Below are 25,614 nucleotides of genomic sequence, written 5' to 3' on the forward strand. Positions count from 1 at the left end.
AAGCCCAACTGGGCCCAATAAGGCCCAATTACTATGGGGGGCGATTTATGTATATTAATACATAAATAATTAGTTTGATTTTATCAATCCTAATTAGATTAGGATTATGAATTAAATTAATTAAAGGATAAATAAATTAGGAGTTTTAATTAGATTATATTACTCCTATTATTATCCAATAAGGTTATTATTATTATCTTTATATTTAGATATATTAATGGATAATAATTAAGAATTCTATTCCGAATTAAATTCTTATTTCAATAACCTAATTCTATCTAACTTAGGATTAGATACAAGAGATTATAAATACCCCCTATAGGGATTTTCGAAACCCAACCCCAGCAATCAAGAGAGAGAATTTCGACCCCTAGCTCGAGGACGAGATTTTCTACCGCTTCCTTCCGTTCAATTGCTTTTCATCTCTTTCTCTTTATCCTTGATCTTGTGTTGATTAATTAGAGACAATCTACTTTGGTTGTTATAAACGGTTGATTCTAACATGATCTTCCATTGTTTTGTTTTGTGCTGGGGAACTCGAAGTAAGAGTTGTGGGCACTTCGTTTGCAACGGTAGATAGAACTTCCGAAAGGTATTTCTTTTATCCCTCTTTATATGAAATAACGATTAACAGATCTTGGGGTTAATGCAAATAGGTTAAAATTTTTATATTTCCGCTGCTATACGTTAGCCTATTTTCCTTCAGTGGTATCAGAGCCTGCGTTAAATCCGTTATTTCGTATATGAAAATTTAGAAGTTTTTCAATCAGGTTGAATAAATATTTATAGTTAGGTTTAACAAAACTGTTTTGATTAATTAGTTCTAAAAGATAAATAAGTTTTAATTAATTGTTAATTAAAATAAATTATGCACATGTTCCTAATAATTTTGGTTGATAATCATTATAACAAAATCTATTAGTTTTATAGTTAGATTGATAAAATCAGTTTTATTTATTCTAAAAGATAAAACGAAAAATCTATAATAGTTTTTCCTAGTTTCTGAAAATCGTTTTAAAACTGATATATATATTCATAAAAAAAAAAATTACATCAGCTCGGGTCGCGCCTTACGGCGCGACCCGACTGTTGTCGCGTGGTTGCTGCCGCGCAGCAGCAACCGCGCGCGGCGCCTGTCCGCCGCTGCCGCAAGGCAGCGGCGGATCAGACCCCTAGGGCTGATGCCAAACGGCAGCAGCCCAACCTCGGGCCCGGCCCGAGACCCACTTGATTTTAAATCGTTTAAAATTAGTTTTAAATATATATATATATATGTTTCAGAAATTAATAGTTTTCTGTTTTGATTATCGAATGAAAATTTATTTAAAAGTTTGTTTTACCTATTTGTAAATCAAAATATTCAATGAATTGAAATCAAAATAATTGGGACGTGCATAATTAAAGTTTTGTATAGAATATATAAAACTGTTAGAAGTAAAATTGGATGAAAGTTAATTTGATGAGTTAATGTGATTAACCTAAATATTACATAAAATACTTATGTAATCAATCAATTAAATTTATTTAATTGAGTCTATGCATGTTTGGAGTTTTGGACATAGTTGGACCCTTTTTTAGTCTTTTGGTATTTTTGAAATAGGGCCTGCGAGTCCCGCCTTTCTACTATCTATTGTCATTTCTCCTCTCATCTAATTCCCTTTAATTTAATTGAAGTTTTCTTTAGTAGAATAGAAATCAATATGTAATTTCAAGGCGCCATGGAGAAGACGGAGGACCTAAAGAGAAATATGTAATAGTTAGTATTTCCTTAGGTTTGGCCTTTTTATTCCGTCTCTGGCTCGACGGAATAATTTAGATGATATGTCCATAACACCAATGTATGTGTCTGATGTATGCTAAAGCAAATCAACACTAAGTTAGATTATGGGACCTAAAATAAAATCCCTCATTAAAAGTTAAGTAAATAAGCAAGTTATTAAAATCGTTTGTCCCTCCCTAATATTATAATTCAGCCGGCAGTACTGAGGGCCTTTGGGTTGTTGAGTAAACTCAAGCTCGGGGTCTTATGGTAATACCTGAATTATCGAAAATCATTTTTCATGAATATGGGGTAATACTTAAATTAGATTATGATAATTGGATGAGTAAACTCATGTTTTCATAAACTAATGGGCAATACGGTTGGGATTAATATGAATAGCATATTAGTTACTAATGTGGTTAGTAACCCAGTAACCTAGGAATCACATTAAAGATGTGATTGATTACATGAATCCACCTAACAAATGAGACTAGCTTGTTGAGTAAACTCAAGGCGAAATCTCAGGAGTTAGGATCCTAGCTCACTAAAGGATTTGTGAAATTCTTCGAATTAATATGGAGGGCTATTAATTTGGCAAAATAGTGGGAGCAATCTAAAATAAACTAAAAGGCCTATAATTTTAGATTGATATACTTTAAAGCAAATGAATAACGTACGTTTACTCTTTCTCACTCTCAGGTTTAATTAATCACTCTTAAAATCATGACTAACACCAATCTGCAAAACACACTTACCGATAACAAGTTGAACAGTTCAAATTTCACCGACTAGTATCGCAACCTCAAAATTGTTTTGAAGTTCGAGAAGAAAGGGTATGTACTTGATACACCGATACCCCCTTACCCAATGGATGGTGCTCCCTACCAAGAATTTTATGCTTGCTTGAAGCATAAGGCTGATGACAATCAAGCAGGAGACATCATACCTGCATCTATGACACCGGAATTACAAAGGCAACATGCAGATATGGATGCCTATTCCATGGTCAAGCACCTAAAAGAGTTATTTGTGAATCAAACTCGGTGCGAACGCTTCAAAATAACAAAGCAGTTATATAGATGCAAGATGCAGGTGGGCACATCTGTAATGGCGCATTGTGCCAAGATGATTAGCCTTATCACCAAGTTTTCTAGTATTGGAGATGCGATGGACCGTGAACTAAGTGAGAACTTACTTCTTCAGTCCCTCCCCGAGAGTTTCTCGTAGTTCATCATGAACTACCAAGCGAGTGGGTTGCAAACCTCTCTTGAAGAGCTTGCAAATATGCTCGAGACAGTCGAGCCCAATATAAAAGAAAACGAGGAGATACCAGGCCTTGCTATTGAAGGATCAAAGAAGAGGAAAGGGATCTTTCTCGATCCAAACCATCCTAAGAAAGGCAAGGAGGGCATGCTCACCGAAACAAAGGGAAAGGAAGTAAAGAAGCCCAAAGGCAAGTGCCACTATAGTGGTGAAGTGGGGCATTGGAGGAGAAATTGTTTGCTGTACCTAGCTACCCTCAAGAAGGTAGAAGACGGGACCTCAACATCTGGTATGTTTTATATTGAAATAAATACAATTTCACAGTCTGAATCTTGGGTACTTGATACCGGATGCGGATCTCATATTTGTACAAATATGCAGGAACTAAATCAGACTAGGGAATTGAAGAATGGAAGCATAAACTTGCGAGTAGGAAATGGAGCAAGAGTTGTCGCCCTCGCAATTGGAGATTATGTTTTAAATTTGCCCTCTGGGCTTGTAATAGAATTAAGGAATTGTTTGTACGTTCCTCAAATGTCTCGTAACATTATTTCTATTAGCCGTCTTGTTAACGACGGTTTTCATATTTCAATAAAAGACAAACCTTACGACTTTTATAGAGATTTGATTTTCTATTTTTCAGGAATATCATAAAATGGGATTTATGTGTTAGATGACAAAATTTCTGTTTTCGCAATTGATACCAAAAGACAAAAGCTAGATAATTCAACTTACTTGTGGCATTGTCGTTTAGGCCATATAAACAAAAGACGCATGCTAAAGCTACATCAAGATGGGCTTATAGATCCAATTGATCCTGTATCACTGGAAACATGCGAAGCATGTTTAAAAGGTAAAATGACAAAGACACCCTTTAGCAATAAAGGTGAACGTGTATCAGACACTCTAGGACTTATTCATTCAGATGTATGCAGTCCTATGTCAGTCCAAGCAAGAGGAGGATTCAGATACTTCATTAGCTTCATAGACGACCATACCCGATATGGTTATATCTACTTGATGAAGCACAAGTCCGAAGCTTTTGAGAAATTCAAATGCTTCAAGAATTAAGTAGAAAATCAATTAGGAAAGAAAATAAAGACACTTCGATCCGATCAAGGTGGCGAATATCTTTCAGATGATTTTCTGAATTATCTAACTGAATGTGGGATATGCTCACAATGGACACCTCCCTATACACCACAACACAATGGTGTATCCGAGAGGAGGAACCGTACCGTACTAGATATGGTACGATCCATGATGAGCATAACATTACTTCCAAAGAGATTCTGGGGCTATGCCTTAGAAACCACCCTCTTCACCCTAAATCGAGTACCAACTAAATCCGCTAATTCCACACCATATGAATTGTTCGTTGGTAGGAAACACGTGTTCTCATTCATGAGAGTATGGGGTTGTTTAGCATTTGTCAAACGCATTGCGTCCGATAAACTAGATTCTAAATCTGATAAATGTTTCTTCATTGGATACCCTAAGGAAACTATGGGATATTACTTCTATCATCCAGATGATCAGAAAGTAATAGTATCCAAGCACGCAACCTTCTTAGAGAAAGAGTTTCTCGAAGAAAAAGAAAAGGGAAGCATGATTGAACTTGATGAAGTTCATGAACAAGAAACACCAACTGAAACAACGGAAGCGTTTGAGGAACCCGATGCAGTCCCATTAGATGAGACTCAAGTGCCACCCCTTCGTAGATCATAAAGAGTTCGTGAACTCCCTATTAGATATGGTTTTCTAGTGGGAGATGATGATGAGGTTCCCATGTTAAACGACGAACCCGAAAACTATGAAGAGGCTCTCAACAGTCCAGATTCTAAAGCATGGCTTGAAGCCATGGATTCTGAGATGGATTCCATGTACACCAACCAAGTGTGGACTTTGGTTGATCCACCCGAAGGGATAAAACCCATTGGGTGCAGGTGGATCTTCAAAAAGAAGACTGACATGGATGGAAAGGTTAGCTCCTACAAAGCTAGGTTAGTAGCGAAAGGATATCGTTAGAAGCAAGGAATTGATTATGACGAAACTTTCTCTCCTGTGGCTATGTCCAAATCAATCAGAATAATGCTTGCTATTGATGCTCACTACGATTACGAGATTTGGCAAATGGATGTGAAAACAGCTTTACTAAACGGAAACCTGCTTGAGGATGTATATATGATGCAACCTGAAGGTTTCATATCAAAGGATGCAAACAAGGTTTGCAAACTTCAGAGATCCATTTATGGACTCAAGCAAGAATCAAGAAGCTGGAACAAGCGTTTTGACGAAACCATAAAACAATTTGGTTTCGAACAAAATTGCGAAGAAGCTTGCATTTACAAGAAAGCAAGTGGGAGCTCTGTAGCATTTCTGATATTATATGTGGACGATATATTATTAATGGGAAATGACGTAGCTCTACTACAGTCGGCAAAAGTATGGTTATCTGGTAACTTCTCAATGAAAGACCTTGGTGAAGCAGCTTATATACTTGGTATAAAGATCTACAGAGATAGATCAAGAAGACTGATTGGTCTTTCACAGGCTACATACATCGAAAAGGTGGTAAAGCGGTTTAGCATGCTTGAATCGAAACGAGGTAACTTACCCATGATACATGGAGTAAAGTTAAACAATCATCAATGTCCTAAAACCGATGATGATAAGAAGCGCATGGCTGTAGTCCCGTACGCCAGCGCAATCGGTTCGATTATGTATGCTATGCTATGCACTAGACCTGACATAGCGTTCGCATTAAGTATAACGAGTCGTTACCAAGGAAATCCGGGAGACGAGCACTGGATTGCCGTCAAAAACATTCTTAAGTACTTGAGAAGAACTAAAGATATGTTCCTAGTGTACGGAGAAGGGGATCTGAAAATAGAAGGATTTTCAGATGTAAGTCATCTCACAGATGAGAACGATTTTAAATCCCAATCAGGATACCTGTTTATCTTGAATGGGGGCGCGGTCAGCTGGAAGAGTTCCAAGCAAGGAAGCGTAGCTTTCTCTATGACCGAGTCAGAGTATATCGCTGCTGCGGAAGCAGCAAAGGAAGCGGTTTGGATTAGGAAGTTTATTACTGAACTTGGTGTGGTGCCTGACATTGTAAATCCCATTACACTGTACTGTGATAACAATGGAGCCATTGCGCAAGCAAAGGAACCACGGTCTCATAATGTATCCAAGCATTACCTAAATCGATACCACATTGTAAGAGAAATTGTGGCAAGAGGAGATGTGAGAATAGAAAGAGTACCTACAGAGGACAACGTTGCAGATCCGTTGACAAAGCCCTTAAACCCAGAAAGTACTTGATCGTCATCTAACTTCTATTGGGATAAGTTATAGAAAGAATTGGCTTTAGTCCAAGTGGGAGTACGTTGGGGTTTATTGTCCTATAGACAATTGTTCTAGGATACAAACTTAATGTAAATGAAGTGTTCTTTATATCATTTGTTTTAATGAGATATATGTTTTATAACTATATAAAGGCAATCCCTTTTAAGAACTAAATAAAGTCTAATAAAAGGAAATCCGTAAGTTTGTTTAAAGTGATTATAAAGTGTTCATACAAGCATGAAGTGAGACGAAACTTTATAATAAACTAATAAACTTAAAACCACCCCGAGTCAAGTAATATGTTCAGGATTGACATATCACTGTTGAGACTTGCATGTGACAATGTCTTCTGTCCCGACAGAAAGCTGATCTCCAAGCTTCATATATACAGATATCTGAACAGTTACATGGATCCGATGAAAAGAAGTTCATTAGGATTGGGGACCCGACTTGAGATAACAGGATGGGTAGATTCATCCTTGTCACCTGTTCATCTCATTGGTATTAATAGGTATAAATAATCCTCAGACTCAAAGGAATGTTAATTGGTAATTCTGGATTACGGAATGTGACGATTTGATCCTGTTGTAACACGATCCTTAACAGAGATGACTCTGGGGTGTGAACAGCAGACGTTGGGTATCACAGGAAGTAATTGTGGGATCATTATACATTGGATTGAGCATTCATCACTCCCGATAAATGGGAGATATGTCCATGGATCGCTTGTGGAAGACTTGACTCTAAATCCTTGCAAGGTGATAGCTTAAGATTGAAATGAGATTTCTCTTAACCTATCTAATTGGAGTTGAATCGGCCAGAACAAGTAAAATGAACGTCTCGCTATATGTGACTTGACATTATCCATAGTCATAAGATTCAGTTCAAGGATGATAGGATTGGGCTTCCTCTTCGGGGAGAAGATGGAAGGGAGCCCGGTATTGGCGGGTGAGTGGTGGTGTTTCTTCCCGTTCGGGTGGTGGTGGTGGTTGTTGATTTTGGGTGCGGGAGGTACGCGCCCGAGTGGACCGCGGGGGACGCATATCGGCAACTTGTTTTCGTCTTGCCATGGTGTTGGTGAGGGATGGAGAGAATGTAGGAAGATTGGGGAAAGTTAGAGAGAGTTGTGAGGAAGAAGAGGGGAAGGAGGTGGAAATCCAAGTAAAACTTTGATTCCCAGAGGGGTACGCGAGGCGTGAAGAGGCCACGCCACGCGTATTCCACCTCTTGCCCGTTATTGGAGGCAAAAACGGCACGATACGCGGGGCGTGCGGGGGAGCACGCCTCGCGTATTGCACCTCCTGACCCTAATTTGGTTGGAGAAGGGCGAGGACGCGGGGCGTAAATGGAGATACGCCCCGCGTGGAAAGACCAACTTTCGGTTTTAAAGAGTTTTTTGAATTTTTATGGATTTTAATTACTTATTTAATGTTTTTATGATTTGTTAATTCTTTTTAATGTTTTTATGTTTTTTAAATTATAATTAAGAGGGTAGTTAAGACAAAATTTATTATGGAGGGAGGTTGAAGAGATTTGAATTTGAAAAGGTGGGATGTGATTGGAGAGAAGAAGAGGTGGAGTGGAGAAATGGGAAAGATTTTTGGGGAAGAGGAGAGAGTGATGGGAAGAATGGAGGAGGAAAAAGCTGCCATGGGGAGTTGTAATTCACAACTCCCCGAGGATACGCGGAGCGTGCCCTATAAGGCGCCCCGCGTGTCCCAACACGTGGCTTTTATTTCGAGGAAACTAATTGTCGAACGTTATGCGGGGCGTGGAAGGGTAAACGCCTCGCGTAACATGCCTTCTACTGTGAGCAAGGGGGTCAGAGACGCAGATGCACGGGACGTATAGGTGTGTACGCCCCGCGTGGCTTATTTTCTTTGGATTAAAAGTGGGATTTGTTTTTCTTTTGATTTATGAAAAATAAAATAAAAATAAAGGTAAAAATAAAAATAGAAAACAAATAACATAAAAGAGAGAAAACTAAAAATAACATAAAAGAGATAACAAATAAGAATAAGTAAAAATAAGTTGAAAAACGGTTATGATACATATAAACACGGGGTTTGAAAAATTCAAACCGATGCTACGTTTAGAGTCGAAGTAGCTCGACTTTCTCATGCGGCGGCTTACTGCAAGTTGTCCGAGTTGGAACTCGACGGGTCCGAACTTCTACTATTTAGGAGCGTTATCGCTTGTCCGGACTCCCTATTTTTGCCCCGCGGGTTTTGTTCGGTGTTTGCCGGGAGGGTTCCTAGTGGCCTCTCCTGTTGCTGACGATTCAAGTGGGCTACTTGGCGGCTAAGGTCCCTGCAAAACACCTCACTATCGGAAAGACGGGTTAATATATCCTTCAAAAAATACGTGACCGACTGGCCATGTACATTGTCGAGAGGCGGAGCGTTTCGATTACCGGGCATGGCTTGTGATTGCCCTAGCCCGTTTTCCCGATATTCTTGATCAAAGTCGGATGGGGGCCTCAACATATTATTATTATTGCCATATGACAAGTTCGGGTGTTGTTATCGAGGCCTCCATCCGCCGTTATTATTATTATGGTGGTGATAGGAGTTCGGGTTAGGATTGTACCTTTGATTGCCTCCTATGTAACTTACATTTTCGGTATCGCCCGCGAAGGGACTACCGGCTTGGCAATTAAGTCCATCATGGTCTCCACCACAGTGATTGCACATCAGGACTTGTGCAACCTTGTTAAGGCTCAACTAGGCTATCAAAGCGTCAAGTTTTTTATTCATTTCCGCCATGGAACTTTTCGGAGCCTCTTTCTCCACGGCGAACATTTGATGTCACGAAGGTCCGGCAAGCCGATCTTCTTGCCACTGTACGCTTTTCCTTGCGAGCTCGTGAATGAGCTCGTATGCTTCACTGGCCGACTTCCTAAATAGGTCCCCACCTGCTGCGGAATCCACGGTGGCACGATTAGTAGGTGTTAATCCGTGATAAAAAGTGCTTACCAAGTCATGCTTGGGGATATCGTGGTGCGGGCAACTTCAAAGCAACTTCCGGAATCTTGCCCAAGCCGCATGAAGGGCTTCGTGTTCGAGCTGCCGGAAGGTAGTGATGTCGTTCCTCAACTTGACTGTTTTGGAGGGCGGGAAGTAGTAAGAAAGGAACTCCTTCTCAAGTTCCGCCCATGATGTAATCGAACCCGCCTCCAACGAGTGCAACCATTCCAACGCTTGCCCTGTCAAAGAAAAAGGAAACAATTTTAGTCGGACGGCCTCAACCGGTACACCGTTTTGCCGAAAAGTTTCGGCACACATAAGAAATTTATCTAAATACTCGTTAGGGTTTTCATGAGGTTCCCCTCCGAACTGGCCAAGCCATTGGATGAGTTGGATCATGCTAGTCTTGATTTCATATGTGTTGGCCGGAATGGTGGGGGCAACGATTCCGTTGCGGTTTTAAGGACGATGCGGAGCAAGAATCTCCATCATCGAGCGCATGTCATTGCCTCCACCATTGCGGTTGTTATTCATGGGTTGCACCGGTGGCCTTTGGTTGACCTCGGGCTGGTTAGCTTCATTGTTGAGGTTTGCCATTTTCTCTCTCCGAATCCTACAAAGAGTACGTTCAATTTCAAGATCAATAGGAACGAGAGAATCACTCCGGGATCGGGTGTGCATAAAATAAATGAATGAATTATAAACAAGAAAGAATATTGTTAGTAAAAAGTATAAATATGAAGTATATATAAACAATTCATACAAATAATGCTCAGACTAACAATAAAATGTTTTTGTCTAATATTGCAAGAAATTATAAATCCCCGGCAACGGTGCCAAAAACTTGATGGGAGCTATGCCTAGTAGGTTGAGTTTAGAATGTGAGATTATATAAGTGTAAGGGATGGACGTGTTCTTAGGCTCTATTAGACGCGGCTACTTAGGGGCAAGTGTACCCCGTCGTATCAAGTAATAATCCGGTTAAGACTGGGTATCGAATCCACGGGATTTATAACTACAAGTATTAGACAACTCGGTTTTATACGTTATCTAGGCGGTGAATACTTTGAGTTGATTCGGGGAACAACTACAAACTACTCCTAACTACGGGTGAGACAAGTTTATATAACAAAACTCTATGAAATGATATGGATGGCGATAAGTTATAAATATGACAAACAATGACTCTCAATATATAAACGGTTAATGTTTCACTCTTGCAATGACGACTACGTGTAGTGTGACCGATCCGTGAACTACTTAGACTACGTGGTTCCTAGTCAAGGCGTGTCTAATGCTTGGGACCAGAAATTAGGGCCCGTAAGTTCCGTGGTTTGTCAATTCCTACGGTTTCAAGAGCGTCACTTCCGGTAAGGCAACACCTATATGAATCCCTAAAGATAGCCCGAATGGCGTCGGAAATCGCGTTCTCCTACACAATAATCAATTACGAGTATCAAAACAAGTAGCAAATATCAACACATATATAGAAAAAGAGATTGTGAACCATAAATTATAAATATGGAGAATGTAAATATGAAATACAACCAAGCCTAGTACATAAGAAGAGTACAAGCTAATTAGCAAGTGAAAAGGGAAGAATCCACCCTCGGAACTAGCTAACCGGACTCAAGGCTGTCTCTTAGGACTTGGAGATGGAGCTTTCGAGCTTGGTGAACGGAGATGGAACGGAACTTCGACGGAATGCCGGAATTAACGAACAAGCTCTCAAGATGATAGAGTTTTGCTAAATAAATAAAATCTCAAACTATATAACAAGAACTATAACAATTGTATAACAAAAGGTGTAAGGTCTAAGGTTAGGTGTGTGTATAAATGAGTGCTAGTCGCTCCTATTTATACACATCAAGCTAGGGAAAAATTGTAATTTCATAAGATACAAGTATGGAGGAACATGATTTTCTGCAGATTTCCGATGATACGCCTCGCGTATGGTGGAGTACGCCCCGCGTAAGTGCCCATTCTGTCAGAAATCTCCTGCATGTGGACCAAATCCAGATCTTGTTGTCTCAACCACGCCCCGCGTATACTGGGATGCGCCTCACGTGTTTGAGTTTCTGAGACTTTATTGCTTGAATTGGTCCTTTTACGCCACGCGTAGCTGAAGCACGCCCCGCGTAAATGAGTCTCTGAGCTTTTTGGATTGAAGAACTTCCTTACACGCCCCGCGTGTAAGGTGGTACGTCCCGCGTAGGGTAGTTGACTCAGGGAGACCATGCAGTCTGACTTTCAGGATTAGGCTTATCATTTCTGACACATGTTCCACGCCTCGCGTGGTTGTTGGTACGCCCCACGTATTGGTGACTAGATTCCACGTGGTGTCTGTGGATTGAGCAATTATTTCTGACCAAGTGTTCCACGCCCCGCGTGAATGGAGATACGCCCCGCGTATGTTGATGGAATTTTACTCCTTGCTCGTACCTGAAATACAATTCTCGGGAGCCGAGTTAGCTTGGCGTTTTTTATTTTCTAAATTAATCAAAAATAAGGAAAATTAACCGAAAGTACGGAATTTATTTTTATTTCGTTATTTTATTAAAAACACTCTATTTTTGTAATTAAACTTATTTATTTCTCCTAAAATTAATCCATAAATCACGCTAAAAGATATGGATGAAACGCCCCTATCAAAGGATGTAGTTGATAAAGGATCGAATTATACCGTAACTAATACGGAAAGGTCAACGACAGAATCAACCTGTCTTCTTATAGCTCTGGGGGAATGATTACGGACTTGCTAATCACATACTTTGTACATCATTCCGTTATGCAAAAGATTAAATATTATTCTTTGAAAATTAATTTAATAGTTGCATACGACTAGAAGCAATAAGAACCTAATGGGTCACACATAAGACTTGGAACCCAAAAGAGAGACAGATGTTAATTAATTGACGGAAGACCAACTGGGCCCAATTACTATGGGGGACGATTTATGTATATTAATACATAAATAATTAGTTTGATTTTATCAATCCTAATTAGATTAGGATTATGAATTAAATTAATTAAAGGATAAATAAATTAGGAGTTTTAATTAGATTATATTACTCCTATTATTATCCAATAAGGTTATTATTATTATCTTTATATTTATATATATTAATGGATAATAATTAAAAATTCTATTCCGAATTAAATTCTTATTTCAATAACCTAATTCTATCTAACTTAGGATTAGATACAAGAGATTATAAATACCCCCTATAGGGATTTTCGAAACCCAACCCCAGCAATCAAGAGAGAGAATTTCGACCCCTAGCTCGAGGACGAGATTTTCTACCGCTTCCTTCCGTTCAATTGATTTTCATCTCTTTCTCTTTATCCTTGATCTTGTGTTGATTAATTAGAGACAATCTACTTTGGTTGTTATAAACGGTTGATTCTAACTTGATCTTCCATTGTTTTGTTTTGTGCTGGGGAACTCGAAGTAAGAGTTGTGGGCACTTCGTTTGCAACGGTAGATAGAACTTCCGAAAGGTATTTATTTTATCCCTCTTTATATGAAATAACGATTAACGGATCTTGGGGTTAATGGAAATAGGTTAAAAATTTTATATTTCCGCTGCTATACGTTAGCCTATTTTCCTTCAGCTTTGCTCAAAATGTACCATCAATCTTATGCTAGGCTGACAGACTCTATCACTTGGATCGAGAAATCACAGGAGTATCTTTTGAGTATGCTCAGTTCCACCATCAGGATACCCGCTTCCACTCTGGATGATGGCATGGCAGTCTTCGACGGTCTTCGAGAGAGTACGAGTCAACTCCAAGCATACTCATCGAAACTGACTCATGCTGTTCTTCACGAGACATTTATTCCTCCCTCATCTGATGATGGAAAAACGGGGGAGAAAGAAAAGCAATGCTGGAACTCAGCAGAAAATGGGAGAGGCATCTGGTTCCGCAACTCAGAGTCAGCAACAAAGAAACGCCAAAGGCAAAGGATTAGCTAACCAAGCTCAAGTCAACAGGAAGAAATAGATTGACTAGTCTTAGAACTTGACTTGTAATTTCATCTGGCGTGTTCTATTTTGTTAATGCTGACCATCTATATATATATTTATGCATCCTTTATTCAAATTGACATATCTTATGTGATGCTTACTTACTTATTGTGCTTTGTGCTGATATGTCTTAAATGAACAAACAAACAACATTAAAAAGAAATATACTCAGTACACATTAGCTCTGATACATCCTTTCATAACTCTGATACCTAAACTGACAATGTATCAAACTGAGTAAACATATATGTCAAGCATTGAACTCTTCTGAAAGCTGACCTAGGCTCATCCGAATTAGATCTTGGAAGGTCTAAAATTGAACTAAGTCAGTATAGGCATGTCTTAATTTTACTCGATTAAATCTTAGAAGGTTTAGAGTTAATTTAAGTCAAATAGATGCAATCCTTACGGGGGAGTGACTTCAGAAGTATAAAAAGAATTTCAATCATGGGGAATCTCAATGCTAAGTTCCACCATTAAATATTTTGCCAACATCAAAATGGGGGAGTTTGTTGAAACACCTTTCCACATGATTTTGATTTGACAAAATTATTTAAGTTAATCCATGATTAAGAGGCAATTAAATTTAAGTGCTTTGATTTAGTTGTACTAATATGTTTGTTCAATGTTGAGTATAAGTATAAATGAAAAACAGAAATAAAAACTAAGACAGGACGAAGTCAGCATGAGAACACAGCACAAGCTGAGTGGAGTGCAACTCAGCATAACAGAAGAAAAGTCATCTTCAGAACAAACGCTTGAAGATGAAGCTGACCAAAGAAGCTGAGTGGAACGCAACTCAGTATCAAAGAAGAGAAGTCTTCCTCTAAACTAAAGCTTACAGACGAAGCTGACTACGGAAGCTGAGTAAGAATATGACTCAGAAACAAAGAACAAAAGCAACGTCAATAAAGTCAAGCTGAGTGTTCGTCAGGATAGCACGAATGATCCGTTTGCTAAAAGACAAGATCCGACAACTATCTGCACCAATAACAGAAGCTTTGGAATTACGCATAGAGTCAATTTTGAGATGCATGGGTCAACTGTCCGTTAGCTAAAAGATGAAACTGGCACTAAAAGATGAACCTGTAAGAAGAAGACAAGCCCGACGTCTGCGGAATTCAGACGACAGGATTGGCCTGCAAATCTGAAGCTGACCAGAACAATGACGTAAGAAAGAGACGTTTGAATTCAACGCATAGATCCAGATTCAAATGATTGAGACTTCAGATTTCAACTATAAAAGGACAAGTTCATTCTTGGATCCTTTGCCGATTGCCGAAAAATACAAGAGAAAAAGATATACATACAAAGCACATTCAAATAAGAAAAAGATCTTACACCAAACTTCTATTTCTGTGTAAAAACTAGAGTGAATTTGTATTCATCTAAAGTGTTCTTCATTTAGAAAGAACAAGTTTGTATCAATTGTAAAATTGAGAGAGTGGTGCTGAGTACTCGGTTTTAGTACTCAGCAGTAGAGAATCTGAGTGTTCGATTATAGCGCTCAGTAGTAGTTGAGTAGACAAATAGAGGAAGGTACTCTTGCATATTCAACTGCCTTGTAAACGGTTTGTGCTCTACCTTTAAAGAGCTCAGTATTGGATTGAAAAAGCCCGGAGGGATTCTGGGGACTAGACGTAGGCGTAGAGGCCGAACCAGGATAAGTCTGCTGAGTAATTTCTAACTCTCTCTCAGTATATATATGTATGTGTTGCTTGATTAAATTGCTCAGGATATAAATTGTAAAAGCTGACACTGAGTAATCTTGGTGTTGAGTTGGAAGCTGACCACAAGTGTTAATTCCCAACTCACAAGTAAAACAGTTCTAGTCAGCATCTGACTAAAGCTGTGTTACATCTCTCGGCCGTGCTGACCTAAACTAAGTTAAGTAACTTAAAGAATTGATTAAGTCAGCATAATTAAGCGAAAAAGTTACATTAGTTCCTAACCCCCCCCCCTTCGGACTAATCACACGGGACCAACATTAGTCACTCTTAAATCACCAAGAGTTAATTATTTATATTATTTTTAAAGAGTGGATTAAAAATCTATTGGAGATGCTTTAAACTATTACGATAAGGAATAAGTTCAACGAGTGTTATACTCACTCTGTTCCTTTTTACGTGTTATCAATGTTGATGTGACAAATCAATTTCACATATAACATGGTCCATAAGGTCCCATAACTGACTCTGCCCTTAATATACCTCTTCTAAGTCTGCCACTAGAAAAGCTTGAAGGAGTTTGTAATATGCATAGAAGACCAGATCCATCTCCATATGTGGGTCGTGCCTGTCAAACCCGGCCCTAAATGGCATCGATTACGACGGTGAAACAAGGAGAATGAACTTATGAACCTAAAATATGAATTTATCATCTGCGAATCAATCCACTTAGACCCTGAAACTCTGATGGTATTCAGAGTGTCCAAAATATATTTATTTGTTTGGCTTAGTCTCGATAATTTTATCGAGCTTCCTACGTATCCCGAATAATCTTAATTAGGAAATCAAAGCCACGTAGTTCTATCTATATTAAGAATTATATTTCCTAACACTTAGACTAATGTAAATCATAGCCTTATTGTAACATAATAATTATTTCAAAATTTAATCTTGCATTCAAATAATTTATCCAAAGCTCCATAATCTAAAGTAATTGAAATGAACCAAATGCCTCGTTGTGTCCATTAACTTTAACATCACATATATATCCAAATACTCTATCTACAAAAATATATATATATTTTTCCTTAAATCTTGGAAATTATAGCATTCAAAATATGCTCAAGGTCTAAATATTTAAGTTACTTTAGGAACTATTTAGATAATTTTAAACATGGATGAACGGTTACTCTCAGAATGACACATTGTCATTAAAATACCACCACCTACTTTACTTCCTACACCACTCACCCCATTAAAGAATTATTATTATTATTATTATTATTATTATTACTATACATAAGGATGTTATGGTTTAAATTTCGAGTGATTCGGAAGGTCGAAACTCCGTAAATCAAAGAAACGGTGAAGAAACGGTCGAAGAACGATGAAGAGGCAAAAGGAAAACAAAAGAAACAGAAAAGAAAAGAAAAAGATAGAAGATGGTGGAAGTCTGGCGAATTTGGGATTTGTTGGAGTTTAGTGTCCTAAAGACAATTGTTTTAGGATATTAATATTAATGAATAAATTGTTTATTTGATCATTTGTTTAATCAGATATATAGCATTAAAATGTAACTATATATAAAGGCGCAAATCTTTCATAAAGAAAGTAACCCTAAGTTTATTTAAGTAGTTATAAAGTGTTCATACAAGCATCAAGTGAGACTGTACTTTATAATAGAACCAATAGACTTAAAGTAAACCCAAGTCAAGTAATATGTTATAGGGGTTGGCATATTACTGTTGTGACTTGGATGTAACAATGTTTTCTATCGAGACAGAAAGCTGATCTCACAAGCTTTAGATATTCAGATATCTAGACAGTTACATGGATCTGGTGAAGGAGTTCATTAGGATTGGGACCCGTCTTGAGATAACAGAATGGATTGATTTATCTAATGTGTCAACTGTTCATCTCATTGGTATTAGTAGGTATAACTAATCCTCAGACTCAAACATTCGTTAATTAGTGATTCTAGATTATGGATTCTGTACTTTGATTCTGTGCGAGCACGATCCAATAGGTGAGAGCCTAGGGTGTGTGAGAGCAGGGTTGGGTATCACACAAAGTAATTTCAGAATAGTTAATGTCAGATTGAGCATTCGTCACTCCCGATAAGTGGGAGATATATCCAAATGGCCGCTTATGGTGAAATGACTAAAATCCTTGCAAGGTGATACAGTTAAGAGTAGAAATGAACATTTCACTTAACTTAGCTTTTCAGAGTGAATTCAACCTGTACAAGTAAAACCAGACTCTTCGTTATATGTAACCTTGACACATTCCATGGTTATAAGGAATTGACCGACATGATATAGTTGATGAAGGATCGTATTATACTGTACCTAATACAGAAAGGTTAACGTCAGTTATCAACTTGACTTCTTAATTGCTCTGGGGGAATATCATAGGTTCTGCTAGTAACAGCTCGCGACGGTATTCCGTTATATATATGTTGGAATTAATCGTGATGAATAATTTCAAAGGATATATACGGCTAGTGGCAATAAAGAACCTAATGGGTCGCATATGGGACTTGGAATCGGAGGACGAAAATGTAATTAGTGAGACACAATATAGGGGCCAAAATTTATATATTGATTAGGGGATAAGTTAATTTGATTAATAATTATAATTTTATTATGGTTATGAATTAAATTAAAAGATTATCTGATAATATTAATTAGAAGTTTTTATGTGATTGAAAATCTAATTAATTATCCCTAACATTAATTAATTATTAATTTGATTAATAATAATTATCTAGATATAATTAGTTATTATTTAGATAATAGTAAAGTGTTTATTTAATTATCTAATTAGGAATCCTATTCCGAATAAGATTCCAATTATTTAATTACCTAACACAACTGGGATTAGGGTTTAGAGAAGTCTATAAATAGACTCCCTAACCCATGAATTTCGACCAACACATAAGAAGGAGAAGAGGAACCGTTCCGTCTTTCGTCTCGGCTAATTTACTTTATTTCTTACTCCATCTTTGATCTCGTATCGATTTCTGTTAGAGGCAATCATTGCGAATTGCTATTTATTAAAGGTTGATCACTGATTAGTTCTGTTTTGTGTTGAATCAAACGTTCGTGGTTCACGAGTTGATAATAACAAGTTGTGGGCACTTCGTTTGCAACGGTAGATAGTTCTTCAATAAAGGTATTACTTTCTATCCCTTTTTATATGAAATAACAATTAACAGGTCTTGGAAAAGGGAAATAGATAAAATTTTATTATTCTGCTATGCCTAGGCTTGTCTATTTTCCTACATTGGTATCAGAGCCTATGTTAATACGTTATTTCATATATGTAAATAAAAGGGTTATTCAATCAGATTGAATACATTTATTGTTAGGACAAATTAATTAATCGGTTAGTTCAATTAATCTAATGATAAATAAGTTTTGATTACTTGTTAATTAAAACTGATTATGCATAGTTTCTGATTATTTCGGTTGATAATCGTTTAAACAAAACATTAAAGGTTTTATGGTTGGATAATTAAAACGTTTTGTTTTATTAAATCCCAAAGATAAAAGCTGATATTCTGAAAATTGTTTTGAAATCGTTTTGAAACAATTATATGTATATATATATAATTTTTTTAAAAAAAAATTTAAATCAGCAGCGTTTTCGGGGTCGTTACCGCGAGGCAGCCACCCCGTGCCGCTGCGTCTGGTTGCTGCCATGCGGCAGCTACCAGCTTCGGCGTGACGCTGCTGCCGCTGAGGCAGCAGCGCCGCGCGCATGCTGCTGCCCTACGGCAACAGCTGTTACGTTTAGGGTCGGGCCGATTCAATCGGCCCGGCCCGATTGGTGGTACCGTTTTGAAAGAGTTTTAAAACAGACCCGTTTTAATATATATATATATATATATATATATATATGTGTGTGTGTGTGTGTGTGTGTGTGTGTATGTATGTGTGTGTATTTCAAAATATAATAGTTTGTTTTGATTATCAAAACCAATTTATTTAAAAATTTGTTTTACATAAATATTTGATATAAGTAATTCAAATCATTAAATGAATTGTACGAATTAATTAGGGTATGCATAATTAAAATTGGATGTGAATTAATTTAAGTTGTTAATTTGATTAACTCAAATATTACATAAATAGTTTATGTAATCAACCAATTAAATTTAGTTTAATTGAGTCTTTGCATGTTTGGCGTTATGGACATATTAGACCCTCTATAATCGTTATTTAGTCTTTTGGTATTTTAAATAGGACCTGTGTGTCCTGCCTTCTCTTACTCTCTATTGTATTTCTCTTCCTTCAAGAAAATTGAAGTTTCTTAGAAATTGAATATTGTTGTAATTCAAGGCGCCAAGGAGAAGACGGATGACCCAAAGAGAAATATGTAATAGTTAGTATTTCGCTAGGGTGACCCTTTGTTCCGTTTCTGGCTCAACGGAATAAACTTAGAGATATATCCATAATTGTCAATGTTGAATGTATGAATGTTTGATATGTGCTAAAGCAAATCAAGACTATGTTAGATTATGAGACTTAAATAAAATCCCTCACTAATCAAAAGTTAAGTAAATAAGCAAGTTATTAAAATCGGTTGCCCCCCTAATATTATAATTCAGCCGGCAGTACTGGGGGCCTTTGGGTTGTTGAGTAAACTCAAGCTTGGGGTCTTATGGTAACACCTGAATTATCAAAAAATTGTTTTTCACGAATATAGGGTAATGCTTAAATTAGGATAGAATAATTGGATGAGTAAACTCATGTTGTTCTGACCTAATGGGCAATATGGTTGGGATTGATAGACGACACATATCAGTTACTAATGTGGTTAGTAACCCAACAACCTAGAAATCACATGTTTTGATGTTATTGATTACATGAATCTACCTAATGAATGAAACTAGCTTGTTGAGTAAACTCAATGTGAAATTTCAGGAGTTAGGATTCTAGCTCACTAAAGGAATTGTGAATATCCTTCGAATTAATATAGAGGGTTATTAATTTGGTAAAATAGTGGGAGCAATTTAAAAACATAAAAGTCCAACGTATTTAAATTATAAGTGAATTAAACAAATGAATAACATCCGTCACTTTTCTCACTCTCAGGTTAATTTTATCAAATCGTACTCTAAAAACAATCATGTCGAAAACCGATCTAAGAAATATCCTTACCGATAACAAGTTGAATGGTTCAAACTTCGCCGACTAGTTTCGTAACCTCAAAATTGTTTTGAAGTTCGAAAAGATAGGGTATGTGCTGGATACATCGATACCCGTTCTTCCGGCCGATGATGCACCCATTGAAGAGATTGATGCCTATCAAAAGCATAAATCCGATGATGAACACGCCGGGTGCATCATACTTGCATTGATGACACCAGATCTGCAAAGGCAACATGAGGAAATGGATGCCTATTCTATTGTCATGCACTTGAAAGAGCTGTTCGGGAAACAGACTCGTTGTGAACGTTTTGAGATATCAAAACTGTTGTTTCGCTGCAGGATGCAAGAGGGCACATCTGTTATGACACATTGTGTCAAGATGATTGGCTATATCACCAAACTTTCTAGTATTGGCTTCGCGATGGATCATGAACTAAGTGTCAACTTACTTCTTACATCCCTCCCAGAAAGTTATTCACAGTTCACCATGAACTACCAAATGAATGACTTACATACCTCTCTTGAAGAGCTAGCCAATATGCTCAAGACTGTTGAGCCCAACCTGAAGAAAGATAAGGTGGTACCTGCTCTTGTGATTGAGGGATCAAAGAAGAGGAAGGGGAATTTTCCCAATCCGAAATATCCCAAGAAGAACAAGGGAGGCAAGCCAGCCCAGGCCAAAGGAAAGCAAGTCAAGAAGCCCAAAGGGGAATGCCACTTCTGTGGTAAAGGTGGGCATTGGAGGAGAAATTGCAAGGAGTACCTAGCTTCTCTTAAGAAGGGAAAGGACGGTGCTTCAACTTTTGGTATGTTCTATATTGAAATTAACTCAATTTCGCAGTTTGAATCTCGGGTATTAGATACCAGGTGTGGATCTCATATTTGTATGAATATGCAGGAGCTAAAGCAGACTAGGGAATTAAAGAAAGGAGACATAAACTTGCGAGTAGGAAATGGAGCAAGAGTTGCCGCCCTCGCAATTGGAGATTATGTTTTGAGTTTGCCCTCTGGGCTTGTAATAGAATTAAGGAACTGTTTGTATGTTCCAGAGATGTCTCGTAACATTATTTCTATTAGCTGTCTAGTTGACGATGGCTTTCATGTTTCAATTAAGAACAATGGTTGTGAATTTTATAGAAATAACATTTTTTATTTTTCAGGAATATCATTAAATGGGATTTATATTTTGAATGATAAAGTTTCTGCTTTCACAATTGATACCAAAAGACTTAGATTAGATAATTCAACTTACTTGTGGCATTGTCGTTTAGGCCATATAAACCAGAGATGCATGCTTAAGCTACGTTAAGATGGGCTTATAGACTCAATTGATTTTGAATCAATGGGAACATGTGAGTCATGTTTAAAAAGGAAAAATGACAAAGACACCCTTTAGCAATAAAGTTCAGCGTGTATTAGACACTCTAGGATTAATATATTCAGATGTATGTGGTCCTATATCAGTCCAAGCAAGAGGAGGATTCAGATACTTCATTAGCTTCATAGATGATCATACCAGATATGGTTATATCTATTTGATGAAGCACAAGTCAGAAGCTTTTGAGAAATTCAAATTCTTTAAGAATGAAGTTGAGAATCAAACAAGAAAGACTATCAAGATACTTCGATCTGATCGAGGTGGAGACTATCTTTCTGAAGAATTTATGAGTTATCTAAATGAATGTGGAATATGCTCACAATGGACACCTCCTTATACACCACAACACAATGGTGTATCAAAAAAGAGAAATCGCACCTTACTAGATATGGTACGATCCATGATGAGCACCACTTCTCTTCCAAAATCATTCTGGGGATATGCCTTAGAAACTGCCCTATTTACCTTAAACCGAGTTCCAACCAAATCCGCCAATTCCACACCATTTGAACTGTTCGTTGGTAGAAAACCCATCTTCTCTTTCATGAGAATATGGGGATGTTTATACGTCAAACGTATTGTGTCAGATAAATTAGATCCCAAATCTGACAAGTGTATCTTCATTGGATACCCAAAGGAAACTATGAGATATTACTTTTATCATCCAGATGACCAAAAGGTAATAGTATCCAAACACGCAGTGTTTCTAGAGAAAGAGTTTCTGGAAGAAACACAGAATGGAAGCGTGATTGAACTTGAGGAAGTTCAAGAGGAATCACATGTTGAAAACGCGGAAGAAGTTGAACCCGAACCCGTTTCACTAGATGAAACACAAGTGTCATATCCCACTCATAGGTCTCAAAGAATTCGTGAACTCCCAGTTAGATATGGTTTTCTAGTGGGAGATGACGAACTGGTTCCCGTGTTAGACGATGAACCCGAAACCTACAAAGAAGCTCTTACTAGTCCATAATCTAAAGCATGGCTTGAAGCCATGAATTCTGAAATGGACTCCATGTATACTAACCAAGTGTGGACTTTGGTTGATCCACCCGAAGGGATAAAACCCATTGGGTGTAGGTGGATCTTCAAGAAGAAGACAGACATGGATGGAAAGGTTATTACCTACAAAGCTAGGTTAGTAGCGAAAGGATATCGTCAAAGGCAAGGTGTTGACTATGATGAGACTTTCTCTCCAGTAGCCATGTTCAAATCCATCAGAATATTGCTTGCAATTGCCGCTCATTTTGATTATGAGATTTGGCAAATGGATGTGAAAACAGCTTTCCTAAATGGAAACCTACTTGAGGATGTATACATGATGCAACCTGAAGGTTTCACATCGAAGAATCAACCAAGGTTTGTAAACTTCAAAGGTCCATTTATGGACTCAAGCAAGCATCTAGAAGCTGGAACAAACGTTTTGATGAAACCATAAAACAATTTGGTTTCGAACAAAACTCAGAGGAGGCTTGTGTTTACAAGAAGACAAGTGGGAGCTCAGTCGTTTTCTTAGTACTATATGTTGATGATATACTACTTATGGGAAACGATGTTGCAATGTTGCAAACAGTAAAAGTTTGGTTATCGAGTAATTTCTCCATGAAAGACTTGGGAGAAGCAGCCTACATCTTAGGGATTAAGATCTATCAGGATAAATCAAAGAGACTGCTCGGACTATCCCAGTCTACATATATTGACAAAGTCCTAAAGCGTTTTGACATGCATGAATCGAAAAGAGGTAACTTACTAATGGTCCATGGTGTCAAGTTATCAAATGGTCAATGTCCTAAAACGGACAGTGACAAGAATCGCATAGCTGTAATTCCTTACTCCAACGCGGTTGGTTCGATCATGTATGCTATGCTTTGTACTAGACCTGATGTGGCGTTCGTATTGAGTATGACGAGCCGATATCAAGGGAATCCGGGATTTGATCACTAGATTGCTGTCAAGAACATCCTTAAGTATCTTAGAAGAACTAAAGACATGTTCCTCGTATATGGACAAGGAGAATTGAAAAATTGAAGGATATTCAGATGCTAGTCATCTGACTGATGAAAATGATTATAGATCCCAATCGGGATACCAGTTTATCCTGAATGGAGGTTCAGTTAGTTGGAAGAGTTCCAAGCAAGGAACTGTTGCTTTCTCATCAACTAAATCAGAGTACATCGCAGCTGCAGAAGCGGCAAAGGAGGCTGTTTCGATTAGGAAGTTCATAACAGAACTAGGAGTGGTACCTGACATTGTGAATCCCATTACTCTGTACTGTGATAACAATGGAGCCATTGCACAAGCAAAGGAACCACGGTCTCATAATGCATCCAAACATTATCTCAATCGATATCAACTCATTAGGGAGATCATAACCAGGGGAGATGTGAGAATAGAAAAGGTGCCCACAGAGGACAACGTTGCAGATCCGTTGACCAAGCCATTACCACAAAGATCTCACGATAGACATCTTAGTTCTTCTGGTATTAGTTTCAGGAACAATTGGCTTTAGTCCAAGTGGGAGAATGTTGGAGTTTAGTGTCCTAAAGACAATTGTTTTAGGATATTAATATTAATGAATAAATTGTTTATTTGATCATTTGTTTAATCAGATATATAGCATTAAAATGTAACTATATATAAAGGCGCAAATCTTTCATAAAGAAAGTAACCCTAAGTTTATTTAAGTAGTTATAAAGTGTTCATACAAGCATGAAGTGAGACTGTACTTTATAATAGAACCAATAGACTTAAAGTAAACCCAAGTCAAGTAATATGTTATAGGGGTTGGCATATTACTGTTGCGACTTGCATGTAACAGTGTTTTCTGTCGAGACAGAAAGCTGATCTCACAAGCTTTAGATATTCAGATATCTAGACAGTTACATGGATCCGGTGAAGGAGTTCATTAGGATTGGGACCCATCTTGAGATAACAGAATGGATTGATTTATCTAATGTGTCAACTGTTCATCTCATTGGTATTAGTAGGTATAACTAATCCTCAGACTCAAACATTCGTTAATTAGTGATTCTAGATTATGGAGTCTGTACTTTGATTCTGTGCGAGCACGATCCAATAGGTGAGAGCCTAGGGTGTGTGAGAGCAGGGTTGGGTATCACACAACGTAATTTCAGAATAGTTAATGTCAGATTGAGCATTCGTCACTCCCGATAAGTGGGAGATATATCCAAATGGCCGCTTGTGGTGAATTGACTGAAATCCTTGCAAGGTGATACAGTTAAGAGTAGAAATGAACATTTCACTTAACTTATCTTTTCAGAGTGAATTCAACCTGTACAAGTAAAACCGGACTCTTCGTTATATGTAACCTTGACACATTCCATGGTTATAAGGAATTGACCGACAGGATATAGTTGATGAAGGATCGTATTATACTGTACCTAATACAGAAAGGTTAACGTCAGTTATCAACCTGACTTCTTAATTACTCTGGGGGAATATCATAGGTTCTGCTAGTAACAGCTCGCGACGGTATTCCGTTATATATATGTTGGAATTAATCGCGATGAATAATTTCAAAGGATATATACGGCTAGTGGCAATAAAGAACCTAATGGGTCGCATATGGGACTTGGAATCGGAGGACGAAAATGTAATTAGTGAGACACAATATAGGGGCCGAAATTTATATATTGATTAGGGGATAAGTTAATTTGATTAATAATTATAATTTTATTATTGTTATGAATTAAATTAAAAGATTATATAATAATATTAATTAGAAGTTTTTATGTGATTGAAACTCTAATTAATTATCCCTAACATTAATTAATTATTAATTTGATTAATAATAGTTATCTAGATATAATTAGTTATTATTTAGATAATAGTAAAGTGTTTATTTAATTATCTAATTAGGAATCCAATTCCGAATAAGATTCCAATTATTTAATTACCTAACACAACTGGGATTAGGGTTTAGAGAAGTCTATAAATAGACTCCCTAACCCATAAATTTCGACCAACACATAAGAAGGAGAAGAGGAACCGTTCCGTCTTTCGTCTCGGCTAATTTACTTTAT

This window comes from Euphorbia lathyris, chromosome 1 (assembly GCF_963576675.1).
Source record: "Euphorbia lathyris chromosome 1, ddEupLath1.1, whole genome shotgun sequence".
NCBI lineage: Eukaryota > Viridiplantae > Streptophyta > Magnoliopsida > Malpighiales > Euphorbiaceae > Euphorbia > Euphorbia lathyris.